The sequence below is a fragment of the Meleagris gallopavo genome, chromosome Z (genome assembly GCF_905368555.1).
Source record: "Meleagris gallopavo chromosome Z, MGAL_WU_HG_1.1, whole genome shotgun sequence".
NCBI classification, from domain to species: Eukaryota; Metazoa; Chordata; class Aves; order Galliformes; family Phasianidae; genus Meleagris; species Meleagris gallopavo.
This window is the reverse complement of record NC_139435.1, coordinates 3962-18951: the sequence shown is the minus strand read 5'-3', so window position 1 is coordinate 18951 and position 14990 is coordinate 3962.

Sequence of the window (14990 nt, the reverse complement as noted above, 5' to 3'; positions counted from 1 at the left end):
GACCCCATAGGACCCCATAAAACCCCATAGGACCCCGTAAGACCCCATAGGACTCAATACAACCCCATAAGAGCCCATAACACCCTTAGGACCCCATAAGACCCCATAAAACCCCATAGAACCCCATAAAATCCCATAGGACCGCATAGGACCCCATAAAACCCCATAGAACCCCATAAGTCCCCATAAGACCCCATAGGACCCCATAGAACCCCATAGGACCCCATAAGACCCCATAAGACCACATAGAACCCCATAGGACCCCATAGGACCCTTATGACCCCATAAGACCCCATAAGACCCCATAAGACCCCATAGGACCCCATAAGAACCGCATAGGACTCCATAGAACCCCATACGACACCATAGGACCCCATAAGACCCCATAGGAGCCCATAGAACCCCATAAGAACCCCATAGAACCCCATAAAACCCCATAGGACCCTATAAGACCTCATAGGACCCCATAAGACCCCATAGGACCCCATAAACCCCATAAAACCCCATAGGACCCCATAAGACCCCATAGAACCCCATAAAACCCCCTAGGCCCCCATAAAACCCCATAAGACCCCATAAGACCCCTTAGGACCCCATAAGAACCCCATAGGACCCCATAGAACCCCATAAGACTCCATAGGATCCTATAAAACCCCATAGGACCCCATTAGACCCCATAAAACCACATAGAACCCCATAAGACCGCATAAAACCCCATACGACCCATAAAACCGCATAAGACCCCTTAGGACCCCATAAGACCCCATAGGACCCCTTAAGACCTCATAAAACCCCATAGAACCCCATAAGACCCATAAAACCCCATAGAACCCCATAAAACCCCATAAGACCCCATAAGACCCCATAAAACCCCATAAGACCCCATAGAACCCCATAAGACCCCATAGAATCCCATAAAACCCCATAAGACCCCATAGGACCCCATAAGACCCCATAGAACCCCATAGAACCCCATAAAACCCCATAAGACCCCATAGGACCCCATAAGACCCCATAGAACCCATAGAACCCCATAAAACCCCATAAGACCCCATAAGACCCCATAAGACCCCATAAGACCCCATAAGACCCCATAAAACCCCATAAGACCCCATAAGACCCCATAAACCCCATAAGGCCCCATAGAACCCCATAAGACCCCATAGACCCATAAACCCCATAAAACCCCATAAGACCCCATAAAACCCCATAAAACCCAAAGCCGCCCCTAAGCCTCCAAGCCGGTCCTCCAAGCTTACGCATGCGCATGCGTTAGCATAAATTTGCATAAATTAACCGGGCTCACCGGATCCCCGCTGTACTGCTTGAGGCAATGGAGGAGGCGGCAGCTGTTGGCCAGCCAGAAGGAGGTGAGGAAGAAATCCGCCTGGTCCTATGGGGCGAAAGGTGGGGGGGGGGGGCCGGTGTGGGGCGGGGGGGGAAGTTGTGGGGGTTTTTATAGGGATTTGTGGGGTTTTTATGGGGATTTGTGGGGTTTTACGGGGGATTTGGGGGGTCTTATGGGGGTTTATGAGGCCTATGAGGCCTATGAGGCCTATGGGGGCCTATGAGGCCTATGAGGCCTATGGGGGCCCATGGAGGCCTATGGAGGCCTATGGGGGTCTATGAAGGCCTATGAGGCCTATGAGGCCTATGGAGGCCTATGGGAGTCTATGGGGCTTTATGGGGGCCTATGGAGGCCTATGGGAGTCTATGGAGACCTATGGAGGCCTATGGGACTCTATGGAGGCCTATGGGGGCCTATGGGGGCCTATGGAGGCCTATGGGGGCCTATGAGGCCTATGAGGCCTATGAGGCCTATGAGGCCTATGGGAGTCTATGGAGGCCTATGGAGGCCTATGAGGCCTATGAGGCCTATGGGAGTCTATGAGGCCTATGGGAGTCTATGGAGGCCTATGGGAGTCTATGGAGGCCTATGGGGGCCTATGAGGCCTATGGAGGCCTATGGGAGTCTATGGAGGCCTATGAGAGTCTATGGAGGCTTATGGAGGCCTATGGGACTCTATGGAGGCCTATGGGGGCCTATGGAGGCCTATGGGAGTCTATGGGGGCCTATGGAGGCCTATGGGAGTCTATGGAGGCCTATGGAGGCCTATGGGACTCTATGGAGGCCTATGGGGGCCTATGAGGCCTATGAGGCCTATGGAGGCCTATGGGAGTCTATGGAGGCCTATGGGGGCCTATGAGGCCTATGAGGCCTATGAGGCCTATGGGAGTCTATGGAGGCCTATGGAGGCCTATGAGGCCTATGAGGCCTATGGGAGTCTATGAGGCCTATGGGAGTCTATGGAGGCCTATGGGAGTCTATGGAGGCCTATGGGGGCCTATGAGGCCTATGGAGGCCTATGGGAGTCTATGGAGGCCTATGAGAGTCTATGGAGGCTTATGGAGGCCTATGGGACTCTATGGAGGCCTATGGGGGCCTATGGAGGCCTATGGGAGTCTATGGGGGCCTATGGAGGCCTATGGGAGTCTATGGAGGCCTATGGAGGCCTATGGGACTCTATGGAGGCCTATGGGGGCCTATGAGGCCTATGAGGCCTATGGAGGCCTATGGGAGTCTATGGAGGCCTATGGGGGCCTATGAGGCCTATGAGGCCTATGGAGGCCTATGGGAGTCTATGGAGGCTTATGGAGGCCTATGGGACTCTATGGAGGCCTATGGGGGCCTATGGAGGCCTATGGGAGTCTATGGAGGCCTATGGGAGTCTATGGAGACCTATGGGAGTCTATGGAGGCCTATGAGGCTCTATGGGGGCCTATGAGGCTCTATGGGGGCCTATGGGGGCCTATGGGAGTCTATGGGGCCTATGAGGCTCTATGGAGGCCTATGGGGCTCTATGGAGGCCTATGGGAATCTATGGAGGCCTATGGGGGCCTATGGGAGTCTATGGAGGCCTATGGGGGTCTATGGGGGCCTATGGGAGTCTATGAAGGCCTATGGGGGCCTATGAGGCCTATGAGGCCTATGAGGCCTATGGGGGCCTATGAGGCCTATGGGAGTCTATGGAGGCCTATGGAGGCCTATGGGGCTCTATGGAGGCCTATGAGGCTCTATGGGGGCCTATGGGGCTTTATGGGGCCTATGGGAGTCTATGAAGGCCTATGGGGGCCTATGGGAGTCTATGGGGGCCTATGGGAGTCTATGGAGTCCTATGGGGGCCTATGGGAGTCTATGGGGGCCGATGGAGGCCTATGGGACTCTATGGAGGCTTATGGAGGCCTATGGGAATCTATGGAGGCCTATGGAGACCTATGGGAGTCTATGGAGGCCTATGGAGGCCTATGGGAGTCTATGGGGGCCTATGGAGGCCTATGGGAGTCTATGGAGGCCTATGGAGGCCTATGGGAGTCTATGGGGGCCTATGGAGACCTATGGGAGTCTATGGAGGCCTATGGAGGCCTATGGGACTCTATGGATGCCTATGGGGGCCTATGGAGGCCTATGAGGCCTATGAGGCCTATGGGAGTCTATGGAGGCCTATGGGGGCCTATGAAGGCCTATGGGGGCCTATGAGGCTCTATAGGGGCCTATGAGGCTCTATGGGGGCCTATGGGGGCCTATGGGGGCCTATGGAGGCCTATGGAGGCCTATGGGGGCCTATGAGGCTCTATGGGGGCCTATGGGGGCCTATGAGGCTCTATGGGGGCCTATGGGGGCCTATGGGAGTCTATGGAGGTCTATGGGGGCCTATGAGGCTCTATGGGGGCCTATGGGGGCCTATGGGAGTCTATGGAGGCCTATGGGGGCCTATGAGGCTCTATGGGGGCCTATGAGGCTCTATGGAGGCCTATGGAGGCCTATGGGAGTCTATGGGGGCCTATGAGGCTCTATGGGAGTCCATGGAGACCTATGAGGTTCTATGGGGCCTATGGGGCTCTATGGGAGCCTATGGGGCACTATGGGGTCTATGGGGCTCTATGGAGGCCTATGAGGCGCTATGGAGGCCTATGAGACTCTATGGGGCCTATGAGACTCTATGGGGCCTATGAGGCTCTATGGGGCCTATGAGGCTCTATGGAGGCCTATGAGGCTCTATGGAGGCCTATGGGGGCCTATGAGGCTCTATGGGGCCTATGGGGGCCTATGAGGCTCTATGGGGGCCTATGGGGGCCTATGAGGCTCTGTGGGAGTCTATGGAGGCCTACGAGGCTCTCTGGAGGCCTATGGGGGCCTATGGGGGTCTATGGAGGCCTATGGGGGCCTATGGGAGTCTATGGAGGCCTATGGGGGCCTATGGGAATCTATGGAGGCCTATGGAGGCCTATGGGAGTCTATGGAGGCCTATGGGGGCCTATGGGAGTCTATGGAGGCCTATGGGAGTCTATGGAGGCCTATGAGGCCTATGGGGGCCTATGAGGCTCTATGGGGCTCTATGGAGGCCTATGAGGCTCTATGGGGGCCTATGAGGCTCTATGGAGGCCTATGGAGGCCTATGAGTCTATGGGGGCCTATGAGGCTCTATGGGAGTCCATGGAGACCTATGAGGTTCTATGGGGCCTATGGGGCTCTATGGGACCTATGGGGACACTATGGGGTCTATGGGGCTCTATGGAGGCCTATGAGGCGCTATGAAGCTCTATGAGACTTCTATGGGGCCCTATGAGGCTCTATGGGGCCTATGAGGCTCTATGGGGCCTATGAGGCTCTATGGAGGCCTATGAGGCTCTATGGGCTCTATGGGGGCCTATGAGGCTCTATGGGGCTTCTATGGGGGCCTATGAGGCTCTATGGGGGCCTATGGGGGCCTATGAGGCTCTGTGGGAGTCTATGGAGGCCTACGAGGCTCTCTGGAGGCCTATGGGCCTATGGGGGTCTATGGAGGGTCCTATGGGGGCCTATGGGAGCTTCTATGGAGGCCTATGGGGGCCTATGGGAATCTATGGAGGCCTATGGAGGCCTATGGGAGTCTATGGAGGCCTATGGGGGCCTATGGGAGTCTATGGAGGCCTATGGGAGTCTATGGGGCCTATGGGAGTCTATGGGGCTCTATGGGGCTCTATGGGGGCCTATGAGGCTCTATGGGGGCTGCTATGGGGGCCTATGGGAGTCTATGGGGCCTATGGAGGGTTTATCAGGTTCTATGGAGGCTTCTATGGAGGCCTATGAGGCTCGATGGGGCCTATGGAGGCCTATGAGGCTCTATGGGGGCCTATGGGGGCCTATGAGGCTCTATGGGGGCCTATGGGGGCCTATGAGGCTCTATGGGGCCTATGGAGGCCTATGGGAGTCTATGGAGGCCAATGAGGCTCTATGGAGGCCTATGGGGCCTATGAGGCTCTATGAGGCTCTATGGGGGCCTATGGGGGCCTATGGGAGTCTATGGAGGTCTATGGGGGCCTATGGGAGTCTATGGAGGCCTGTGGAGGCCTATGGGGGCCTATGGGGCTATGAGGCTCTATGGGGCCTGTGGAGGTACTATGGAGGCGCTATGGGGGCCTATGGGAGTCTATGGGGGCCTATGGGGGCCTATGGGAGTCTATGGAGGCTCTATGGGGCCTATGGGGGCCTATGGGGGCGCTATGAGGCTCTATGGAGGCCTATGGGGTCCTATGGGAGTCTATGGGGGTCGCTATGAGGCTCTATGGGGGCTATGGGGGCCTATGGGGCTCAATGGAGGCCTATGGGGGCCTATGAGGCTCTATGGGGGCCTGTGGGGGCCTATGGGGCTCTATGGTGCCTATGGGGCTCTATCGGGGCCTATGGGGCACTATGGGGTCGCTATGGGGCTCTATGGGCCTATGAGGCTCTATGGGGGCCTATGAGACTCTATGGGGCCTATGAGGCTCTAGGGGGCCTATGGAGGCCTATGGGAGTCTATGGATCACGCCTATGGGAGTCTATGGGGGCCTATGGGGCTCTATGGGGTCTATGGGGCTCTATGGAGGCCTATGAGGCTCTTTGGGGCCCTATGAGGCTCTATGGAGGCCTATGGAGGCCTATGGAGGCCTATGAGGCCTATGAGGCTCTATGGGGGCCTATGGAGGCCTATGGGAGTCTATGGAAGCCTATGGGAGTCTATGGGGGCCTATGGGGCTCTATGGGGTCTATGGGGCTCTATGGAGGCCTATGAGGCTCTTATGGGGTCCTATGAGGCTCTATGGAGGCCCTATGGAGGCCTATGGAGGCCTATGAGGCCTATGAGGCTCTATGGGGGCCTATGGAGGCCTATGGGAGTCTATGGAAGCCTATGGGATCTTATGGGGGCCTATGGGGCTCTATGGGGTCTATGGGGCTCTATGGAGGCCTATGAGGCTCTTTGGGGCCTATGAGGCTCTATGGAGGCCTATGGAGGCCTATGGAGGCCTATGAGGCCTATGAGGCTCTATGGGGGTCTATGGAGGCCTATGGGAGTCTATGGAGGCCTATGGAGGCCTATGGGGGCCTATGGGCTCTATGGGGGCCTATGAGGCTCTATGGGGGCCTATGGAGGCCTATGGGGGCCTATGAGGCTCTATGGAGGCCTATGGGGGCCTATGGGAGTCTATGGAGGCCTATGGGGCTCTATGGGGGCCTATGGGGGCCTTTGGGAGTCTATGGGGCTCTATGAGGCCTAGGGGGCTCTATGGGGCTCTATGGGGCCTATGGGGCTCTATGGGGCCTATGGGGCTCTATGAGGCCTCCTATGGGGCTCCATGGCCTATGGGGGCCTATGGGAGTCTATGGAGGCCTATGGAGGCCTATGGGGGCCTATGGGGGCCTATGGGAGTCTATGGGGCCTATGGGCTCTATGGGGGTCTATGGGACTCTATGGGGCTCTATGGGAGTCTATGGGGCCTACGGGACTCTATGGGGCCTACGGGACTCTCTGGGGCCTATGGGATCCTATCGGGTTTTATGGCATTTTGGGGGGTCCTATGGGGTCCTATGGGGTCTTATGGGGTTCTATGGGGTCTTATGGGGTCTCTATGAGGTTTTATAGGGTCTTATGGGGTCCTGTGGGGTTATGGGGTCTTATGGGGTCTTACAGGGTTTTATGGGGTCTTATGGGGTTTTATGGGGTCCTATGGGGTCTTATGGGGTCCTATGTGGTCGTATGAGGTCTTATGGGGTCCATGGGTTCATATTGGGTCTTATAGGGTCTTATGGGTTCTTATGGGGTTCTATGTGGGTTATGGCATCTTATGGGGTTTATGGGGTCTTACGGGGTCTTATGGCGTCTTTTGGGGTCTATGGTGTCCCATGGGGTCTTTTGGGGTTCTATGGCGTCCAATGAGGTCTTATGGGGTCTTATAGGGTTCTATTGGGTCTTATGGTGTTTTATGGGATGTTATGGGCTCTAATAGGGTCTTAGGAGGTCTTATGGGGTGCAGTAGGGTCTTATAGGGTCTGATGGGCTCCTATGGGGTCTTATGGGGTCTTATGGGCTTCTGTGGGGTCTTATGGGGTCTTATGGGGTTTTATGTGGTCCTATGGGGTCTTATGGGGTCTTACGGGATCCTAGAGGGTCCTTACGGGGTTGGGGAGTCATTTGGGGTCGCTATAGGGCCGCTCTAGGGCCGTTCCGGGGTCCTTATGGGTTCCCCTCCCCTTTACCTGCAGCACTGTTTTGATGCCCTTAATGGCGGCTCCCAGCAGGGACTGCATCCGGCGCGCGTCGTTGACGTCATCAGCGCGCCGGATGCACAGGAAGAGGATGTAGGCGGGCAGGCAGGGGAGCGCGGCGGCCATCTTGGTAGGGTCAAGCTCTAGGAAGGTCAATAGGGGAGCGTCCCTTAGGGGGAATTAATTAAGGGCCGGGGGGGGGGGGGTTAATTAGGGCCGTTAATTAGGGGGGTGAAGGGATAATTAGGGTGAATTAATGAACGGGGGAGGGGCGGACGGGGTGGGAGGGGGTTGGAGGAGGAAAAAGGGCCAAAAGAACGCAGAAAAGGCCATAAATCCCATAAGACCCCGTAAAACCCCATAAGATGCCGTAAAACCCCATAAGGGACCCCATAGGACCCCATAGGATCCCATAAGACCCCATAAACCCCATAAGACCCCATAAAACCCCATAAGACCCCATAAAACCCCATAAGACCCCATAAGATCCCATAGGACCCCATAAAACCCCGTAAGACCCCATAAAACCCCATAAGACCCCATAGGACCCCATAATTGACCCTATAAGCGACCCCCACAACCCCATAACCGACCCATAACCCCACAACTGACCCCATAACCCCACATCCGACCCCATACCCGACCCCATAAACCCCATGACCCTATGAACGACCCCATAACCGACCCCATAACTACATATCCGACCCCATAACCCCACACCCGACCCCATAACCCCATAAACCCCACCTGACCCCATAATCAACCCCATAAGCGACCCCATAACCGACCCCATAACCCCCCTGACCCCACAACCGACCCCATAACCCCATAAACGACCCCAGAACCGACCCTATAAGTGACCCTATAAGCGACCCCAGAAACCCCTGACCCTATAAGAGACTCCATAAACGACCCCATAACCGACCCCATAACCCACCCCATAACCCCATACTTGCCCCCATAACCCCGCAGCCGACCCCATAAATGACCCCAGAACCGACCCTATAAGCGACCCTATAAGCGACCCCATACCTGACCCCAGAACCCCCTGACCCTATAAGCGACCCCATACCTGACCCCAGAACCCCATAACCCTATGGTCAACCCCATAAGCGACTCCGTTACCCCCTGACCCTATAAGTAATCCCATAATTGACCCCATAACCCCTTACCCGACCCCATAAGCGACCCCACACCTGACCCCATGACCCCATAACCGACCCCATAACCCCACACCCGGCCCCATAACCCCATAACTGACCCCATAAACCGCCTGACCCCATAAGCGACCCCATAACCCCATAAGCGATCCTATAATCCCATAACCGACCCCGTAACCGACCCAAAACCGACCCCATAACAGACCCCACAACCCCAAAATCGACCCCATAACCCCATAACCCCACACCTGACCCCATACCCGACCCCATAACCCCATAAACGACCCCAGAACCCCTGACCCTATAAGCGACCCCATAACCCCATAACCTGACAGCGACCCCATACCCGACCCCATAACCCCATAACCCCATAGCCGACCCCATAAGCGACCCCAGAACTCCCTGACCCTATAACCGACCCCATAACCCCATACCCGACCCCAGAACCCCCTGACCCTATAAGCGACCCCATAAGCGACCCCATAACACCATACCCAACCCCATAAACCCCATACCTGACCCCATAACCCCATAACCCCACAGCCGACCCCATAACCGACCCCATAACCCCCTGACCCCATAACCGACCGCATACCCGACCCCATAACCCCATAACCCTATAGCTGACCCCATAAGCGACCCCACAACCCCCTGACCCTATAAGCGACCCTATAAGCGACCCCATAACCCCATACCCAACCCCATAACCCCATAACCCCACACCTGACCCCATAAGCGACCCCATAACCCCATAAGCGATCCTATAACCCCATAACCGACCCCATAACCCCCTGACCCCATAACCGACCCCATAACAGACCCCATAACCCCAAAATCGACCCCATAACCCCATAATCCCACACCTGACCCCATACCCGACCCCATAACCCCATAAACGACCCCAGAACCCCCTGACCCTATAAGCGACCCCATAACCCCATAACCTGACAGCCGACCCCATAACCGACCCCATAAGCGACCCCATACCTGACCCCAGAACCGACCCCATAACCGACCCCATAACCGACCCCATAACCCCATAACCCCATAGCCGACCCCATAAGCGACCCCACAACCCCTGACCCTATAAGTAACCCCATAATTGACCCCATAACCCCTTACCCGACCCCATAACCGACCCCATAACCTACTCCATAACCCCATAACCCCACAGCCGACCCCATAACCCCATACCTGACCCCACAACCCCCTGACCCTATAAGCGACCCCATACCTGACCCCAGAACCCCCTGACCCCATAACCGACCCTATAACCGATCCCATAACCCCATACCTGACCCATAACCCCATAACCCCATAGCCGACCCCATAAGCGACCCCATAACCCCATACCAGACCCCAGAACCCCCTGACCCTATAAGCGACCCCAGAACCCCTTGACCCTATAAGCGACCCCATAACCGACCATACGACCCCATACGACCCCATACCATACCACCCCAGAACCGAGCTATAAGCCCCTATAAGCGACCCAGAACTCGACCCTATAAGGACCCCATAACCGACCCATAACCGACCCAAACACCCATAACCCATACGACCCCCTAACCATAGCGACATAGCGACCCATAACCTCATACAGACCCTAGAACCCCATGCCTATAGACCCCAACCTTGACCCTATAAGCGACCCCATAACCCCATGACCCCATAACCGACCCCATAACCGCCATACCCCAACCAACCTAACCCCATACTATAGACTTAGCGCCCAAAACCCCGACCATAAGCGACCCCATAACCGACCCTATAAGCGACCCCATACACCAACCCCATAACTGTCCCCATAACCGACCCTATACCCCGACCTGACCCAAACCATCCATACCCACCATAACCCCATAACCTATAACCGACCCCATAAGCGACCCCAGAACCGACCCCATAAGCGACCCCAGAACCCCCTGACCCCATAACCGACCCCATACCCGACCCCAGAACCCCATAACCCTATAGCCGACCCAATAAGCGACCCCAGAACCGACCCTATAAGCGACCCCATAAACGATTCCAGAACCCCGTGATCCTATAAGCGACCCTATAAGCGACCCCAGAACCCCCTGACCCTATAAGCGACCCCATAAACGACCCCATAACCGACCCCATAAGCGACCCCATAACCCCATACCTGACCCCATAACCCACCCCACACCTGACCCCAGAACCGACCCGACAAGCGACTCCATAACCGACCCCATAAGCGACCCCATAACCGACCCATAACCGACCCTATCAACGACCCCATAATTGACCCCATAACCACTTATCCGACCCCATAAGCGACCCCATAACCCACAGCGACCCATAACCGACCCTGTAACCGACCCTATAAGTAACCCCATAATTGACCCCATAACCCCTTACCCGACCCCATAACCGACCCCATAACCTACTCCATAACCCACCCCACAGCCGACCCCATAACCCCACACCCGACCCCATAACCCCATACCTGACCCCAGAACCGACCCTATAAGCGACCCTATAAGCCACCCCAGAACCGACCCCATAACCGACCCCATAACCGACCCCATAACCGACCCCATAACCCTATAGCTGACCCCATAAGCGACCCCAGAACCCCCTGACCCTATAAGTGACCCCATATACGACCCCATAACCGACCCCATAACCGACCCCATAACCCCATACCCAACCCCACAAGCGACCCCATAACCGACCCCATAACCCCACACCCGGCCCCATAACCCCATACCTGACCCCATAACCCACCCCACAGCCGACCCCATAAGCGACCCCAGAACCCCCTGACCCTGTAAGCAACCCTATAAGCGACCCCATAACCCCATACCTGACCCCATAACCCCATAACCCCATACCTGACCCCATAAGCGACCCCATAACCCCATAAGCGATCCTATAACCCCATAACCGACCCCATAACCGACCCCATAACCGACCCCATACCCGACCCCATAACCCCATAACCCCATATCCGACCCCATAAGCGACCCCAGAACCGACCCTGTAAGCAACCCTATAAGCGACCCCATAAGCGACCCCATACCTGACCCCATAACCCCATAACCCCATACCTGACCCCATAAGCGACCCATAACCCCATAAGCGATCCTATAACCCCATAACCGACCCCATAACCGACCCCATAACCGACCCCAACCCAAACGACCCCATAACCCCATAACCCCTACCGACCCCATAAGCGACCCCATGAACCCCATCGACCCCGTAACACCGACTATAAGCGACCCCATAACCCCATACCTGACCCCATAACCCCATAACCGACCCCATAACCGACCCCATAACCCCATAACATCCTATAGCCCCCATAACCGACCCCATAACCGACCCTATAAGCGACCCCATAAGCGACCCCATAACCCTAAATCGACCCCATAACCCCATAACCCACCACCATCCTGACCCCATACCCGACCCATACACCCCATAAACGACCCCAGAACCCCCTGACCCTATAAGCGACCCCATAACCCCAACCTGACCCCAGAACACCCCTGACCCCATAAGACCCCATACCCGACCATAACCCCATAACGACCCTACAAGCCCGACCCCATAAGCGACCCCATAACCCACTGACCTATAAGCGACCCCATAAGCGACCCCATAACCGACCCCATACCCGACCCCATAACCCCATAACCCTATAGCCGACCCCATAACCGACCCCATAACCGACCCTATAGCTGACCCCATACCCGACCCCAGAACCGACCCTATAAGCGACCCCATAAGCGACCCCATAACACCACACCTGACCCCATAAGTGACCCCATAGCCCCATAAGAGATCCTATAGCCCCATAACTGACCTCACAACCCCCCTGACCCCATAAGCGACCCCATAACCCCACACCTGACCCCATAAGTGACCCCATAACCCATAAGAGATCCTATAAGCCCCATAACCGACCCCATAACCCCATACCTGACCCCATAACCCCATAACCCCATAGCCGACCCCATAAGCGACCCCAGAACCGACCCTATAAGCGACCCTATAAGCGACCCCAAAACCTGTGATGAGGCGGCGGATCAGTAGGGTTTCGTTTATGGGGTCGTAGTCCAGCATCCCTTTGGTGCCTTGTGGGGCTGCAATGGGGTCGGTTATGGGGTTATGGGGTTGGTTATGGGGTCAGGGGTTATGGGGTCGGTTATGGGGTCAGGTGTGGGGTTATGGGGTCGAATATGGGGTTATGGGGTAGGAGATGGGGTTATGGGGTCGGGTATGGGGTCAGGGGGTTATGGGGTTGGTTGTGGGTTGGGTCAGGGGGTTATGGGTCGTTATGGGTTAGGGTCGGGTACGGGTCAGGTGTGGGTTATGGGTCAGGTTTGGGTTATGGGTCAGGGTGTTATGGGGTCGGTTATAGGGGTTATGTGTGGGTTATGGGTCGGTTATGGGGTCAGTGGGGTTATGGGTAGGTTGTAGGGTTATGGGTGGTTATGGGGTCGATGGTTTGGGGTTATATGGGGTCAGGTGTGGGGTTATGGGGTGTTATGGGTCAGGGGTTAGGGGGTTTTTATGGGGTCGGTTATGGGGTCAGGGGTTATGGGGTTGGTCTGTATGGGGGGTTTGGGTCGGTTTGGGGTCTTCATGGGGGTTATGTTGGGGCGAGTCAGGCTAGGCATGGGTCATGGGGTTATGGACCATATGGGCCTACCTAGGGTCCAATGGAACCCTTAGGGTCCGATAGGGCCCATAGAGACTCAGTAGGACCATAGAACCATGGGCCATAGGACCATAGCCATAGGACCATAGAGACCCATAGGCTAGGCCTATGGGACCATAGGACCCAGTAGGGCCATAGAGCTTGGGACCCATAGGACCCCATAGACCCCATAGGACCCATAGAACCCATAAACCCCATAGACCCATAGGACCCCATAGCAAGGGCCCATAGAACCAAAGGACCCCATAAGGACTCCATAGGACCCCATAGGACCCATAGACCATACAAGAACCCATAGGACCCCATAGAACCTCAGGACCCATAGACCCATAAGGCCCCATAGAACCCAATAGGGCCCAAAGACATCCATAGGACCCAATAGAACCCCATAGGACCCAATAGGACCCATAGGAAAACCCCCATAGAACCCAATAGAACCCATAGGACCCTGGACCCCCATAGGACCCCATGACAACCCATAGGACCCCATAGGGACATGGGCCCAGCCATAGGACCCCATAGGCCCATAGAACCCAATAGGGACCACCATAGGACCCCATAGAACCCAATACCCATAGAACCCCATGGAGACCCAAACCAATAGGGACCCATAGCCCATAGAACCCAATAGGGCCCATAGGACCCATAGGACCTCAGGACCCATAGAACCAATAGGACCCCATAGAACCCAATAGGGACCCCATAGAACCCAATAGGGCCCCATAGAACCCAATAGGAGCCCCATAGAACCCCATAGACCATAGGACCATAGACCAATAGGACCCATAGAACCCAATAGGACCCCATAGAACCCCATAGGACCCCATAGAACCCAATAGGACCCCATAGAACCCAATAGGACCCCATAGGACCCATAGGACCCCATAGAACCCAATAGGACCCCATAGAACCCAATAGGCCCATAGACCCAATAGGACCCCATAGAACCCAATAGGACCCATAGACCCAATAGGACCCCATAGAACCCAATAGGCCCATAGAACCCAATAGGCCCCATAGAACCCAATAGGGCCCCATAGAACCCAATAGGACCCCATAGGACCCAATAGGACCCAAGGACCCATAGGACCCATAGAACCAATAGGGCCCCATAGAACCCAATAGGGCCCCATAGAACCAATAGGACCCCATAGAACCCAATAGGGCCCATAGACCATAGGACCCCATAGAACCCAATAGGACCCCATAGAACCCAATAGGGCCCCATAGAACCCAATAGGGCCCCATAGGACCCATAGACCCCATAGGACCCCATAGGACCCCATAGAACCCAATAGGGCCCCATAGAACCCATAGGACCCCATAGACCCAATAGAACCCAATAGACCTAACCCAATAGGGCCCCATAGAACCCAATAGGGCCCCATAGAACCCAATAGGAGCCCATAGAACCCAATAGGACCCCATAGAACCCAATAGGACCCATAGAACCCCATAGGACCCATAGACCCATAGGACCCCATAGAACCCAATAGGACCCATAACCCATAGAACCCCATAGAACCCCATAGGACCCCATAGAACCCCAATAGACCCCATAGGACCC